This window comes from Macaca thibetana, chromosome 18, assembly GCF_024542745.1.
Source record: "Macaca thibetana thibetana isolate TM-01 chromosome 18, ASM2454274v1, whole genome shotgun sequence".
Lineage (NCBI taxonomy): Eukaryota > Metazoa > Chordata > Mammalia > Primates > Cercopithecidae > Macaca > Macaca thibetana.
This window is the reverse complement of record NC_065595.1, coordinates 49,545,008-49,560,369: the sequence shown is the minus strand read 5'-3', so window position 1 is coordinate 49,560,369 and position 15,362 is coordinate 49,545,008. Positions and strand designations below refer to the sequence as shown.

The 15,362-nt window shown below is 37.9% G+C and overlaps 1 protein-coding gene across 14 annotated transcripts in view; it reads left to right on the top strand.

Annotated features, from left to right (window-relative positions):
• TTR (transthyretin) overlaps window positions 1–15,362 on the top strand; it is a 1,143,467-nt gene that overhangs the window by 737,560 nt on the left and 390,545 nt on the right. Inside the window, exon 1 of one of the 14 annotated variants that reach the window (XM_050768298.1) lies at window positions 2,568–2,572. The exons of the other annotated variants lie outside the window; for them this stretch is intronic. The gene's annotated coding sequence lies outside the window, so the exon portion shown is untranslated. Of the gene's footprint in view, window positions 1–2,567; window positions 2,573–15,362 lie in introns of those variants that run through there. 14 annotated transcript variants of the gene reach the window in all.

Genomic DNA, 15,362 nt, shown 5'->3' with positions numbered 1-15,362 from the left:
AAGTTGGTGCTGTTATTATCCTATTTTATAGACAAGAAAACAGACCTAGAGAGTTAAACTTCCCCAAGGTCAGAGAGTCAGGAAGACGTAAGACAGGATTTGAACCTGCTTGATGCCAGCTAGGATAGGATAGGATAAAATGGATAGGATAAAATGAATAGGATAGGATAACATGAATAGGATAAAATGTAGGAATAAAAGATTAAGAATTAGAAAGCAGTTAAAGTAAAAGAGTGAGATGACTGAATTACGGAAGATTAACCACAGTCAGAGAACAGAACCATTGAGTTTACTATATATTATGCTTCAAATAGTTTTCGGTGACAAGTGTCAAAGTTCATCATGTGAACAGTAAGTCCATTTTGGTGCCCATGTACACGCAACACAGAGCACACTTTTCAACATGGATATGTGATTCTTCCTTTTATCTTCTGACCAGAGAGATCTGGAGACATTTCCTAAGACTGCTCAGAAGTTCACATAGAGTTAAGTATCAGTCACCGTAGTGTTGACCAACTTGGTAACACAGCCGTATGTTGTCTTTTGCTTCTCACATGTTTCTCTCCTCTGCCCTTTCCTCCTGCTTCTGGGACTCCTTCCCAAATAAATCTGCATGCAAGGCTCTACCTTGTCTCAAGATCTGCTTAAGAAAATGGGAAACACCCTGGAAAACAAACTATTATGATGAAATACTCCTTTCTGGAAATGAGCAGCTGAAAGAGAGAGAGAGACCAAGGAATTGGCTCCTTCAATTGTGCGAATTGGTGAGGCTGAAAATTCAGTAAGAGTTGATGTTGGCCGGGTGCGATGACTCATGCCTGTAATCCCAGCATGTAATCCCATGCATGTAATCCCTCCCTTGGGAAGGCCGAGGCAAGTGGATCACGAGGTCAGGAGATCGAGACCATCCTGGCTAACATGGTGAAACTCCGTCTCTACTAAAAATACAAAAAAAAAAAAAAAAAAAATTAGCCGAGTGTGGTGGCAGGCGCCTATAGTCCCAGCTACCCAAGAGGCTGAGGCAGGAGAATGGCGTGAATCCTGGAGGCAGAACTTGCAGTGAGCTGAGATCGCGCCACTGCGCTCTAGCCTGGGCGACAGAGCGAGACTCCATCTCAAAAAAAAAAAAGAGTTGATGTTACAGCCTTGTAGTTGTTGTTGTTGTACTCTTGAATCTGAATTCCCCAGGGCAGCATGTCCGAAACTCAGGCAGAATTTATATGAGAATTCCTTCTACTTATTAAGGGAAGTGCAGTCTTTGCCCCTAAGGCTTTCAACTGATTGGATGAGGCCCACTCACATTATGAAGAGCAATTTCTTTACTCAAAGTCTACTGACTAATACCATCTAAAAAATACCTTTAGAGTAACATCCAGACTGGTATTTGACCTGTCACCACAGCTGACACCATAGCCTAGCCAAGTTAACACATCAGATCAACCATCACAGGTCTCAAACCACACTTATGGAGAAATGCAGTCTCCATACTAGAGAGAACTAGCTTAAACACAAAGATATTACAAGTGTTAGTCCGTTTGTACTGGCAGGAACTATTGGATCACATGTGGGAATTGGTGTTGGACTACAGCGGGTAGAATATAAAACTGGGGAATGGAGAATTTCTTTATATAAGCGTACTCTACTGTAACTCAAAATTGAGCGTCACAACAAGAACACTTGGAGTCAGTGCTAATACACTGATGAGAGTGTTCCTTGAAATTTAGACATGGAAATGGTCTACAGTAAGTGAATTGGAGATGTTGGGGGATCTGAGAAGTTCCAAGAAGGTTTGGGAAGTGGGAATATTTAAATGAATTTATTATGTGACATGGTAGAACCCATGATCTGATTATGTTCCTTGAGAGGGCCTAGAGAGCACCATTTAAATTAAGGAAATGAAGAGTGCCCTGGTGCAGGGACACTGCATTTTTGAGGAGACTGAGTGGTTGTCGTCTATAGGCTGGAGTTGACAGTAAAAGATGCTGCCACTCTCTCTACTGACAATGGGGATAATGAGATTCTAGAATGGCAAAGGCCATACATGTTTGGCATAGTTTTTTTAATGAATATCAAGGCTACAGTAGTCATTAAGGTGTCTGGACCTATCTGTATCTGTGGTGATGGTTAACAAATTACAGTGTTCTGAGGGTTGAGATGGATGATCACCCATCAAGGTAGACTTTATCACAAAGTGTTGAACAGACGACTTATAGTCATCACAGTTTCTCATCCAGTTCCCAGATGTCAGGGAGCTTACAGACCCAGAGGCCATCGATTGAAGGGTAAATTTGGTCTCCTTGAGGAAAGACCCTGTAATGTAACTCAGACCTTCCATCATGATTTGGCCTCATAAAATCCACCAGGACAAAGGGCCAAGTGGAACAAGAAAAATTTATTAGATGATAGAAATTATACATAAGGGATTAAGCCCAAGAAGTTCCACAAGGTTATCTGGTCAGATAATCTAGACACCCATGACACTTATTTCTCTTGCATTCAGGTCTCTTCTTTAACTAACATATATAACCCCACGGGGATTAATTCTGATCAACTGATCAACAAGTAGGGGGGAAAACACCTGCCCATGGCTCATTAGTGAGTTGGTTCACTATGTTGAAGTAGCTGTAAATAGACTGATGCCATATTATTGCCCCACTCAAGGACAACCCTTGATACAGTGGAAAAGAGAAATTCTCCCAATGGGTGAAGCCAAGAGCAGTTGCACTGGTTTGCCACTTTATATGGTGGAAGAAGTGGGTCAAATTACAGATATTTATGAACTCCTGGACAGTGATGAATGGCTAGGTTGGTGGGTCAGGGTCCTGAAAGAAACAAGATTAGAAGATTTGGGAAATCAGAGATGAAGGTTGGTGGTGGTAGTAATAGCAGTGGTGAAAACAAACAATGATGTTTAAACCCATCTGCTAATATTATTAGTTCCATCTCATCATCTAAACAGTGATAAACAGTCAGCCTTTCACCTTTCTTCCCCCTTTCCTTGTGCCTATAAGTTTTCTCCATCTGGGAAGCAGTGTTGCTTATACAACCTTAAAGAGTTAAAGAGGACATACAATTCTGTAGGGTTATGTTGTAGTCAATAGAGGGTCAATAAATGAGGTTTCTGATCTAAGAAACACACTTTGAATCCCTCCATCCTCTGCTACAGAACACAGTAGTCTAGTTGGAAGTTTCTAAGTCTGCAAATGAATATTTGCATGAATAGTTGGTGGGTTTAAAATATTTAATTACCCAATTCAAGCACAAGCTATGACACTCAATTTATTATTTTGTATTTATCAGAAAGTGTTTGCAATTTTCTTCATATAGATTCTGCATGTACGTTATTTCGGTTATTCCTAATTTTATTGTATTTTATTGTTGTTGTTGCCAATAAGATCTCTTTCAACAAATTTGCTGCATTTATTTATTTGGATTGTGCCCTGAATAAGGACGGTACATGGGGAGTGGTGAGTAAGGGATGAAATTCGGCTATGGTCCTCTCACACCGAGCTGTGTGTCCTAATAAGAAGCTGTGTCTGCCAGATGAAAGCCCTTCTCTTTCTATTTCCCACAAAGGCACTTCCTGGACACAGTGTTCTCTCTGCGTGTGTGGGCAGGGGTCTCTCAGGTGTTTTAATCTGGTAATGTTTATACTTTAAAATATGTTGATTTATATGTATTTCTCTTCCTTTTCATCTATTTTAACAATATTTTAAATTATTCTTTCTCCACTAAAACCTAGCACACTTGCTTGGGACAAAGGTTCACTTGGAGACTGAAATACTAGCTAGTGCTGCTTAGTTTCTAAATATCAACATTTTGATTCATCCAGACCTTGCACTTACATTTAACAATATCTTAAGGGTTATATGCAAAACCTTACAAAGAAGGCAAAAGGATTTATTAAGGATGACTAAACTTGCATTCTGTAATTAGAACTGTAGTCATAAAGAGTGGTGGTGGTGGTAATAGCAGTGGTAAATACAAACAAAAATATTTTATATAAATATTTCTATGAAATAAATTATAAAGCTTTTTCACAAAGGTTTCTGTGAAACACTAATAAACTACCCTCTAGTTGTCTGTTAATTGTCTAATTGTCTATTAATTTCATGCCCAGTCGTGTGTTGATTAAAATGTTATGTGCAAACAACAACAATTTGTCTCTACTCTTTTTCCAAATCTTTTATATTGTCTATCTCTTTTTCTGCTTTAGGCCTTACTTCACTTGTCAGAATAATGTTAAGTAATAGTGAGATTAAGCATTTTTCTTTCCTTTCTGATTTTACCCGGAATATCCATGTTTCACCTATAAGTACTTTCTGCTCTACCTTGGCATTCTGTACATGGAACTGGTCTTCACACACATCATGCCCCAGTGAGCAGCAAAAATCCCTGAAATGAGCAAAAGTTCTATCTCTGGCACTGCCAGGGACTGATGTCTCTGCTATTTACCATCATCACTGGCTCTAAGTGCCCAGCTCAGGGCTCCTATTGTACCTCTATCATTTAAGTTCCTACTCTCAGGCCATTCCACTGAACTTTTGTCTTTGCTGCTCTCACACATCCCACAAGCTGGCATCCTCCTCTGGTCTCTGAGGCCAAGCAAGGCCTGAGAGTGGTTAAGAGTGCTACACTGTGCTCTAGATCTGGTGGTCTTTCTTTGCGTCCTGGTTCTGCCATCGTGGTTCTACTTAGCTGTGTAATCTTAGACAAGTAAATCAGTAAGACTGGGCCTTGGTTTTCTTGACTATATGAGGACATAATAATAGTCCCTACCTAATAGGTTCTTGTGAGTTTTAAATAATAATATGTAAATAATTATGCAAAATCCTATACACAATTAGTGTGTGACATGTAATATATGCTAAATATATATTATTTACCAAACTGGAATAGGAGAAAGTGGTCCTATTTATTCACCAAACTGGAATAAGAGAAAGTGGTCCTACCCATTCCAAAATTAGTACAACCTGTAGCTGGCTTTCTATGAGGTTGATAGTTTTGCCAGAGCCTGTCACAGGGTTTTCTGAAACTCACCACCTGGAATTCCCAGGTCGTTCTTTCCTTGTGTGCCAATGTTCAGTCTTTTATAGTCCTAACCATTTATTGACCAAAATACCACCTTACAGAAATATATAGGTGTATCAGGACTCACTGGAGTTTTAGAGAGGTAAGAGTGGATGGTAAGAACTAGAAAGCAAAAACAGCAAAACAAAGCCTTATAATATTAAAAATACTTCTTAAAATCTCAGAATTTACCCAACCATATGCCAGGGATTTCTTAGTGGCTTTTGTTGTTCTCAGACTCTGGCCTGTGCACTCAATTTTCAATTTTTTCTCTTTTTTGTTCTTTTCTATTTAGGCTTTGCCCTTTTCTCTATTCTCCTCTAAATTCAGTGGGTATTTCTAATATAAGGTTATTAGATAAGGTTAGTGGTTTGTTTCCTTATCTGCCTACAGGCCTTGCTTCTTAAGTCTTTGCCTTATGTCACGGGCTTAGCCAGGTATTTTCCTGGAAAATGGCATTTCCCTCTTCATGCAGATCTCTGGTGCTGAATACAAAGACAACCTCACTACGGCTGTCAATGACCTATAGGTCTTCTGATCAGAAAATCATACAAGGATGTGGTTGCCTGTTAGGCTGGGAAAACTTTGTTAGTGTTAAGATAATGTACTATCTTCCTAGATTTAAAATATAACAGTAATGCTATTAATAATAACTGCTAAATTGTGTTAAATGAATATCTTCTGAAATTATATTTTTATTACTGTTTTATACATGTCTAAAAGATATTCAGCTTTTTTGTTTGTTTGTTTTTACAAAAATCCCAGTTCTTGTTTTAACAGTTCTCTCACGCCTTCTTTAAGTTGATTACTATGCCTATTTGTCTTTTTATTTATGTTTGGGTAGAAAAGCCAATGGTTCCTGAAGCTTGGTGAAAATAATATTCTTTATTTCCCTAAATTCACGACAAAAAAAACTACTCAAGTGTCACACCAAGTTTTCAGGTACACGTAACTGGTCCATTGGCTTAAACACAACAAATAATAAGTAACATTTATACAGCTTTAACGTGTTCTAAATAAATGTTTCACATATGTTAATTATTTGCTTCTCACAACAATCCTATGATACAGATGCTATTATTATTATTTTTTAAAGATAACAAACCTAAGGCATAAAGTGACTGTCTAAAAATGTGTAGCTAATAAATGATAGAGGCAGAATTTGAATCCAGGTAGTCTGTCTTTAATCACTGAACTAAACTTCCTCTCTAACAAAAAGAGGAGCAGTTGATGGAGAACATATTTCTAGAGCACTCTATTAAAGTTAAAACATTGTAAAGTGATATCAGTTATCTTCTAGAAGGATAGAATAAATAGGGTCTAACCTGAAAGGCATATTGGGTGGAGAGTGGGTCTGGGGGAGGACCTGATAAGAAAAGAAGTGAAATGGCAAGAAAATAAAGTTTTAGTGTTTTGATTATACCCATACATTTCTACCACCCTTGACAGGTTACAATAAACATCCTATTTCTGCCTTTACTACACTTGTCTTACATTTCCTTTCTCTACTCCCTGATAATTTGGACAAGCGTTTCTCAGAACAGCAAGTGGGTTACAAGCACTGGGAAACATAAGGTGCTTGATAAACCTGAAATTCCTGATCTCATTCCAGACCAGAAGAATCTGTCCTGGGATAAGGGGGAAAGGGAGAGATGAAGGAAACTGCATGTTTAGCAAACACCACAGGTAGCATTTATGCTCGCTAAAGTTTGCAAACTTTTCTGCCAAGTGAATCTTTACAACTTTTCTGCAAGCGAATCTTCTGATAGTGGCTTATAGTCATGAAATAATTGCAAAGTGATTCACTTTATCTAGATTCTAAAGGCCTGGGTACCAAAACACAAACATAAATAATGAGCTTGTTTACCTTAGAGCTCCACTTTTCCTTTGATGTGACAAACAAGTAGGTTGGAAAACAAAAATCAATTTCTTTTCCTGCTAAGGAAAACCAAAGTTATACCTCAAAAAGATTGGTATAATGAACTCAACTCTAATAAATCTATATGCAGAGAACTTTATAAAATAAAAAGTCCATTAAGCCACTCTTGTAATATATTTTGCTAGCATTTCTAGGTGCTCTAAAGTATCTTTCTTTATTTATATAAGAAATATTCTTGTAAGCATGTCACTATTCACCTTTATAATCAAGTATTTTGTTTTTGAAGTAGGCATTATGGGATAAAATACATTTTAATGCCACATTATGAAAATATTCATAGCATAATATCAGTTATTAGGTTAAGTGATATGTTATAACTTTACTGCTTATCATAGCAACGGGAACCTTCAGATCATTTAAAGTATAATGGAGCTGGCCGGGCGCGGTGGCTCAAGCCTGTAATCCCAGCACTTTGGGAGGCCGAGACGGGTGGATCACGAGGTCAGGAGATCGAGACCATCCTGGCTAACACGGTGAAACCCCGTCTCTACTAAAAAAATACAAAAAAATAGCCGGGCGAGGTGGTGGGCGCCTGTAGTCCCAGCTACTCGGGAGGCTGAGGCAGGAGAATGGCGTGAACCCGGGAGGCGGAGCTTGCAGTGAGCTGAGATCCGGCCACTGCACTCCAGCCTGGGCGACAGAGCAAGACTCCGTCTCAAAAAAAAAAAAAAAAAAAAAAAAAAGTATAATGGAGCCAGAAAAATGATGCCCTAATTCTGTAAGTTGATGGAAACTAAGGAAGATAGACAAATTGAATAGTCAAAGTATTTTTTCCACAATGAATTTTATAATTTTATACCTTTTTATTGTATAAAATGTTATTTATTTTGTAAACTTCAACTTCCCTGTTCTTTAGTTTAACATAAAAAGATAACTAGAATTCCTTTTAAGCTTTGCAAGTTTTAAGATAATAAAGTAAAACTAGACAAAATTCTATTCATTTGGCATTATCAAATCTGGAATCACTTTGGATAAATTTGCTGACAAATTTAGAGTCTTCTTCTGTTTGGTAGCTGGCTCTTAGAAGGCATATAAGTGAACAAGCTTCTACCTGTATTGTTAGTGCTTATCCCAACTCAGAATATGATTCAGTCTATCTGTGCATGTAAAACAAGTTTTAGTGCCTTGTTAAGTAATCATCACACAGAGTGGTTCTCACTATGAATTGACAAAACATTTGCTGATCCACAATAATGAAAGTCATTAGAAGATACCAGGAAGTGGATGTTTCAAGCTCATCTTCTCATACGGTGTTGAGAGCATTGTTTAGAACCCCAAGGACACAATCCCACAGTCTGTTTTTTACAATAATAATCTATGCCATCAAATCATCTTCATAAGAGATCTCAAAGGGATTCTGCAAACACTAACGTCACCTTTTCCTGATTATGTAGAAATAGTAATTCTAGAGGACCAGGCAAAGGGCTAGAGAATAGTCTTGACTTGTTCAACTCCTGAGTGAATGGGAGGCTGAAAGTGCACCAGCCCTAGGAATAGCAGGCATGACACCGTCCAGGACTGAGCTTCTTCTCAACTATTGTCCTGAGAGAGTTACAGAAGGCCTCTTTTGTTTGGAATTTTCTCAGAAGCCCAAGTGAATTTGGGTGGAAATGTGTCCCTTATGAAAAGGAGAACATTTCTTGAGTGGAAGTTGATATAAGATGATAATTTCTCATACGACGCATAGAGACAGGGGCTATGAGAGTTACAAACAAAAGATGAAGTGACTTGACCATGTCCTTAAGTTACAATGTTCCTAGCTAGAACCTCCCAGGGGCCTTTAGTTATGATGATCAGAGGTCCAGGTATTCCCAGTCTCAGGTTACACCTTTTGTTGGAACAAATTTACAACACTGGTCTCTGTCACCTTTGAAAGTGTTCTGGACTGGGTGAGAATATATAAGATCACCTTAAGTGAAGTGCATAGTTCTACACTTAGAGACTTCTTTAAAAGGAAGAAAATAACCACAGTGGGTGAAGAGGAAATGTTCCTCTTATCCTCAGGTTTCTCACAAAGAATACAGACAATGACATTCATTTCACAGTGTTGTTATGAGGATTAGATGCAGTGATGCATGGAAGGTCTCCAACTCCCACTCCTCAAAAAGTGCCTGGAATGTGGTAAACTCTCAAGAAGTTCAAATCTCTATCCATTCATTTTCCTTCTCCCTTTAACACAGTGAAAGAAAATTCTAACGTGAGTTGTGCCAAAGAAATGTCAGAGAGTTAAAGATGATTCTTAAACCTAGCATCATCAGTGACACAGGGATTTTCAAGAAATTCCAGAAAGCCTCAAGGACACTAGCATTCCTTTTTTGGAGGATATAAGATGAGAAGACGGGAGCTTGGCTCCTCCTGACAAGATGTCAGGTTGCAGGACCATCCTATGGTTTGCAGGTGGTAGAAGCCCAACTACCAGATAGGGTTAAAACTTTTGGTTCAGCTTAATCTCAATTAAACACAAAAAGAACCTTCTGGTTAAACTACCTAAGAGAGCACGAGGGACCTCACCAGGTACTAAGTTTCTTGCCATTGGTCAGGTCAAATATGAGTGAGTTAATCACTGGTTACAGGAAGTTTCCATTTCGGATGGATGGTTAGTCTAGTACCAGGCTTTTTTTCTGCCTATATATGTCCCTCATTCTGGTATTGTAGAGTTCTGATATTTTTCAGGAAAACAGACCTAGCTTATTTTTTTCCTTTTCTGGACTTCTAATGAAAACTAATAAAAAGAATACTTTAGTTTTGGTGTTTTCTGATGGTGTTATGCATGTTTATTCAAAGGGACCACGCCCTACACTCATTTTGACTATTCCACAATTCTTATTCAAATGCTGAGCATACAGTGGGTGCCTAATAAGTACTTAGTAACTAGAAATGCAGACATGTTCCTATAGATTTTCCCATGCCAATCATTAATACAAACTTGGCACTATAGTCAGCATCACCTGTGGCCATACAATGTATATTATTCATGTCATCACATGATGCCAAAAACATGACATTCAGCAAACACAAAAATACATTGGTTCTCAGATTGTGACTCAAACTTTTGACTACAGAGACTGAAATTACAAAAGGTTATGTCAACTTGACTGGTATTAATAAAAACATAATATACTTAAACATTACAGTAAAAAATGCAAATGAAGCCTGATCAACCATTAAAACATACAGATACATTAAAAACAACTATAATTATTCTTCAGAACATAAGACATCTTGCGGTATTCTTGGTGTCTGAATGTTTGAAACTGTTTAACATGGTTAGATCAAGTATAAACCAAAATTAAGACTATAGATAACATGGAATGAAAGTGACAGAATCTGGCAAAAAGATTGTTCATTTTAAATCAGCTGGAAGTTTTTGTTAAAATACTGTAATTAACCAATAAGATAAAAATCTTTTTAAATTGAAGAAAAACTTATCTAAAGTACTATTAGAACTTAAAAATATACGAATAATGAATTTAGATTATTTAGGAAGCTTTTTCCAGAATTATTGGTATTTTGAACTTGAAATACAGTATTTAGTCCATAAGAAATTGAAGTATGCAAGTATCTATATTTGTACAAAACCACAAATGCAAAATATAGTAATAACTATTGAGATTTACTCTCTTCCCTATTGCCCTTCTCTTGGCTTAATCCTACATTTTCTAAAAGGTATTTATTGTTGTTGTCTTTGCTTCTTATTTATCCAGCGAATAACCAGATAAAATTGCTTCTGCCACCCTCCTCTTCCTAACAAGTGCACTACGCAAGAAAGGCAAATAATGTGAATTTTCCATGAACAGTATGTGAAACCACAGCATCTTGGTTCTTTGTTTATTTAAAATTTTTGGTTCCAAGTTACAGAAACTCAGTCTGAACTAACTGCAACCAAAAAGAAAAACTTATTGATTTACAGAAGCAAAGAATTGCAGGGAGGGGACAGGAGGCTCAATGGATGCTGTGGAAGGGACACCAACACTGCCAGGCACTTCTCTGGCCCTCTTTCTGTCCCTCTGTTCACCTTCACTATCTTCTACAGAAGATGAAGTTGTGCCTTCATCAGCAGAGAAGTGAAACTTTTTTCTTTTTAATGGCCATTTTAAGTAATTTCAAGAAAACTTTGTGCAGCCATTTTTGAGTCATGTGTCTATCCCTGTGACTCAATGAGATTTTTATGATTAAGATCTCCCTCTAAAAATATGAGGTGAAAAGGAAGGGAGGATGGATTCTTAGAGGAAGGTCAGTGCTGCCTCCAGGAAAACAAAAGAGCATTAAGGAGAGAAAACTCTAGTTGTCCACTATGACTAATAAATGTCCTTGGGGACCAAGGTTTTGGGCTCTGGCCTAATAGTGATATAAAAAAGTAACATGATCAGAAATATCTTCTCTCAGACTTTTAATTATGTTGCACAATGAAGTGATGAGCAGGGACACAATTAGGAGGAGAAAGGAAAGAGTCTTGGGATACCAGTGTTTATAAAATCCTACGTGAAATGTACCCCCAATATATCAAACTTAGCCTGTGATTTTGTGTTATACCCATTAGGCAATAGTTGCCATTTGATCAATAACATGGACCAAGAAAAGATGCTGTGGTCTCTGTCTTATTATGTTATTCATGGACACGAAGCAACAACAGAGATCTTCATGCTATTACTTTAAAAAAATGTAGCTTCCATTAATTCTTATTGGTCATTTATTCTGGGTTTAATCAAAACACTAAGTTTTTATTTTCAAATATTTCAACAGTTATTTTGGTCATAGAGTCAGTTGTAAATTCCTACATAAAAAGTAAATGAGTGGCTGGGCACGGTGGCTCACACCTAAAATTTCAGCATTTTGGGAGGCTAAAGTGGGTGGATTTCTTGAGCTTAGGAGTTCAGGACCAGCCTGAGCAACATGGTGAAACTCCATCTCTACAGAAAAATACAAAAATTAGCCAAGTATGGTGGCACACTCCTGTGGTCCCAGCTACTCAGGAGGCTGAGGTGGGAAGATCACTTGAACTGGAGAGGTGGAGGTTGCAGTGAACCAAGATAGCACCACTGCACTCCAGTCTGGGTGACAGAGTGAAACCCTGTCTCAGAAAGGAAGAAAAAAAATGCAAATGAGCAGGCCTTTTCCTATCAGAAATTCAGAGGCTCTCTTATATATGCCATAAATAAAATAGTGACAACAGAGAGCCTGCACAGACACAGCTTGAATGGAAAATTACTGAAGTTTCTCCAAGCTAAAATTTATGTTTGCATACTTTATGTAGTTACATACTTTAGCTAGGCACTTTAGCCTACTTTCTATCCAGCCATCGTGGAAAGTAAACATGTGCCTGTTTAACACCCAGTGTTTTCTCAAACATTGATCCATACTTACTATGTCAGAAATACTTGAAGAGTTATTTTGTTTTGTTCAGTTTAGTTTAGTTTTTGGCTTTTTTTTTTTTTTTTTTGAGATGGAGTTTCCCTCTCGTTGCCGAGGCTAGAGTGCAATGGTACAATCTCAGCTCACCTCAACCCCCACCTCCTAGGTTCAAGCAATTCTCCTGCCTTAGCCTCCTGAGTAGCTGGGATTACAGGTGCCCACCACCACACCCAGCTGATTTTTGTATTTTTAGTAGAGACGATGTTTCACCATGTTGGCCAGACTGGCCTCGAACTCCTGATCTCAGGTGATCCACCTGCCTCGGCCTCCCAAAATGTTGGGATTACAGGCATGAGCCACCGTACCCAGCGGAGTTTTTTAAGTATATTAATTATTGGGTCCAACCTTAACAAATTCTGAGTCAGGTAAGTCTGTGTTGGATCCTTTAACTGTTGCATTTTGTTAATTTTTTTAAAAATTTCCTGGGTGATTGAGATACACAGCCATGTTAGGAAACCGTGACTTTAAACCCAAATGTCTAATCTTTTCTGCAGATTTCATTAGCAATAATTCACAAAGCATATTCATCTTCTACAGCTCATGAAATAACTCTGTTCTTGAAAATCAGAGTACATGTAGAGGAGAAGGGGTTTTTGTTCTGACAATATAATACTGTCCAATGCTACATGATTGGTAGATAAGGCCTCCATATGCTCATCTATAAAATGTGGGATTTAGATGAGGTGATTTTTTAAGTTCACTGAAGCCATAAATTTATTTAACCTATGTAACCTACAGAATTAGATGTGAAATAGAAATGTTGATTATGATTTTCATCAAAAGCACATGGGCTATATAAATTGCTAGGAAAACCTGGAACAAATTAAAAAGCCATAAATAAATGAGCTTAATCCTTGAATTAAAAAAACAAACAAAAAAGCAACCACACTCACAACCGAATCTATCTGAAAGGCCAGGCTTAGTCATATAATGATTTAACCCTTGCTTTGGTCAGCATTTTTATATAATTTCCTTGCCAACCCAGAATGAGGATGGTGACATGTCTGGAACGTAGTTTTCAGTGTGCTGAGCTTGAACAAAGAACAGTTTCCAGGGTGGGTGGGGTGAACCTTATTTTTCAGTAAGATGTCACTCCTGTCTGATTAGGACGCTGTGAATCACTGTATATTTGGCACGCTGTCAACTGAAACGTACCTTTGCTTTTCTCCCTTTGGTCTCTCCCTCAGTTATTATCATGGGAAAAGATAAAATTCACAAGCTATAGATCAAGATTTTACTTCTCAAAAGAAACATCTCATTTTAGAAGCACATTCTAACTTCCCAGAATCACACGTCGATTAGATTGTCTTCAATCTAAACTATTATTTGTGATAAAAGCTCTAAATTATTGCATTCCTTTCTAATTTTATTATCCTTAAACTATACCTTAAGTACGTTCACTTTTGTACAATTGGAAAATGGTTGTATGTTAAGTATTCATCAGTCATTACTAGAATTTCAGGGGGCAAAATTACAAATCATTCGTTAAACTTTCAAAATCATCTTCGTCTGTAATCTCTCTTGTACCCTGAAAGATCCACAGTAGTACCATACTTTCTTTCCTCTCCTACTTAATGTTATTATACAGCTATGGAAACCACAATGGAGAATAAAAGAAGAGAAATAGCCATGTGTTTCATTTAAGTTAAATAATTTCATCTAAGTAATTTCTACAAGACATTACTCTGTTGTCTTTAAATTTCATTTACTTGAATGAGAATCATAGGCACTTGTTTGTGAGTTGTTCAGAGGCACTTGTTTGTGAGTTGTTCAGCACAAATCAGATTCCTTACTGGAAATTTAACTTTGGACCTTGGCAATAAACTACCTTCAATAAGACAGTAACATTGAAAATGTTTTTTCCCATCCATTGATTCCGCTGTACAGATTTGACGTTTCCTCTCCCGATGTCAGAACAGTTCTGATATCACCCCCTCCTCCTTTCCTCTCTTGAGTATTTATTCTTCAAGTCCAAATATCTTTGTGCTCTGAAGAGCTCGGAAATCTGACACTGATTCCTACGAGCAGATAAAACTTGATTTTCTTCCAACCCTCCAACTGATTTTTGATATTCTTTTTATCGATGATCAGCTTCATTCCAAAGCTTGCGATGAGGTGACAACGCCAGGGCTTCCACACCAGAGAAATAGGCCACCTTTGCCACCTGGCAAAAAACATTCTGTTGGCACCTTCAAACCCATCTTTAGATATAAAGCTAGTAGTTTGGTGAAAATAAAAGTGAACCTTTACTAAATATACCTTGAATTGCAAGGCCCTTCCAAAACCAAAATAGACCACAGGAAAGCTAAAATGTCTGACAGTTGTATAAAGTGCAAGATTTAGGTGTGTGACGAACAATGATGTGAAAGGATGCATGTTGCATTTCCAGCCTGCAAACGATGACCATTTTCTGAAGAGTGAAGCAGCAAGCAGGGTGTCACCACAGCCTCCAGGTCTCTCCCAAGTGTCCTGCCAGTGATGGTTTCTGTGCACCCATCTGTAAAATTCTCCACCCTGGTATCCAAGCCCATAGCTCCTCCTTGTTGAGACTTGTCCCATTAGTCTTTGGAGGCTAAAACAAACCCAGGCGAGAAAGTCTTGATTGCTGGCTGAGATAATCAGGAGTAAGTTGATTCTATTTCGCAACTTCTCAGCTGGGCGGTGGAGGTGGTTTCGACATTGTAATTGAGGAAGTCCATAATGCCTTCCTAGAGATTGGTATCCAAATCAAAAACCTTCATGTTTACCTTGATGCTACTAGCTTTGTCTTGAAAGTTTAAACCCTGCCAACTTCAGGAAATCGCTTATCATGTAAGTTTGACAGCTCTGTTTACTTTAGCCCCGACCTATAGTTTAATAGCGAAAAGTTTGGAGGAAGCAAGCCTCATAGGAGAATGCTTGACATTATTAAAATGCAAAGTACACAGGAAGAGAAGCTAGT